Genomic DNA, 1,568 nt, shown 5'->3' with positions numbered 1-1,568 from the left:
GCGTATGCCCTTTGAATTATGTAATGCACCTGCGATATTTCAAAGATGTATGATGTCAATTTTCTATATTAGGAACTTCATTCGAAATATATTTAAATCATTTAGAGAAATTTCAGGAACGTTGTGAAAAGACTAATCTCGTATTGAACTGGTAAAAATGTCAATTCATGGTTGCAATAGGAATTGTGCTTGGAAATAAAATTTTAGAAAATGGCATGGAAGTAGATCATGCAAAAATACTGGTTATAACAAAGCTACCTCCACCTACTACGGTAAGAGGAGTTAAGAGCTTTTTAGGACATGCTGGATTTGGTAGGAGATATATTAATTTTTTTTCCAAAATTACTAAACCTTTGTGCCAAATTCTGGAAAAAGATACAAAATTTGACTTTAATTAAGATTTTGTTAAAGCCTTTGAATCATTTAAGGAAATATTGACCACTGCTCCTATAATTGTTTCACATGGTTGGGAGAAACCATTTGAATTAATGTGTGATGCTAGTGATTATGCTATTGGAACTATTTTATGGTAGAGATTTGATAAGATTTTAAAAGTCATATATTATGCTAGTAAGACTCTTAATGATGCTCAGATTAATTACACCACCACAAAGAGAGAGTTATTAACCATTGTGTATGCTTTTGATAAGTTTAGATCATATCTTATTGGAGCTAAATGTGTTGTGCATACTGACCATTCAGCTATTAAATATTTGATGCAAAAAAAGGATGTTAAACCAAGATTAATTAGGTGGGTACTTCCCTATGCAAGAGTTTGATTTTTAAAACTCAATAGAAATGGGACTGATAATTAAGTGGGTACTTCCTATGCAAGAGTTTGATTTTTTAAAACTCAATAGAAATGGGACTGATAATTAAATTGTAGATCATCTATCTAGCCTATAAATAGAAGAAATACTTGATTTGGAAAAATAAATTAATGAAACTTTTCCTAATGAACAACTTTATGCTGTAAGAAAATGGGAAATACATTGGTATGTGGTATTGTAAATTATATTGTTAGTGGTATTTTACCATATAGATTGACAAAAGAGTAGCAAAAGAAATTCATTCATGATGCAAAATCTTATTTTTTGGATGATCGTTATTTGTATAAACAATTTAAAGATTTAGTAATGAAATGATGTATGTCTTATAAAGAAATTCATAAAATTATCCAAAAATGTCATGATTCTGAATTAGGAGGTCATTTTAGGAATAAAATAACTGTTCATCGAATTTTGCAATATGGATTTTATTGGCCTACTTTAATTAGAGATGTTAATATATATATATATATATATAAACACATGTGATCGATGTCAAAGAGTAGGTAATATTTCAAAAAGAAATGAAATGCCTCTAAATTTTAATTTGGAAATTGAAATTTTTTATGCATGGGGATTTGATTTTATAGGACCATTTATACCTTCATTTGAAACTATATATATATTGATTGTAGTGGATTATGTTTCAAAATAGAGCGAACAATTGCTTTACCTAGATGTGATGCTTTGAGTGTTTCAAAATTTTTGATTAAAAATATTTTTACAAGATATGGAATGCCG

Source organism: Phalaenopsis equestris, unplaced genomic scaffold (genome assembly GCF_001263595.1).
Source record: "Phalaenopsis equestris unplaced genomic scaffold, ASM126359v1 Scaffold000330, whole genome shotgun sequence".
In the NCBI taxonomy this organism is placed as follows: Eukaryota; Viridiplantae; Streptophyta; class Magnoliopsida; order Asparagales; family Orchidaceae; genus Phalaenopsis; species Phalaenopsis equestris.
The sequence above is the reverse complement of the archived record's forward strand: the minus strand, read 5'-3'. Positions refer to the sequence as shown.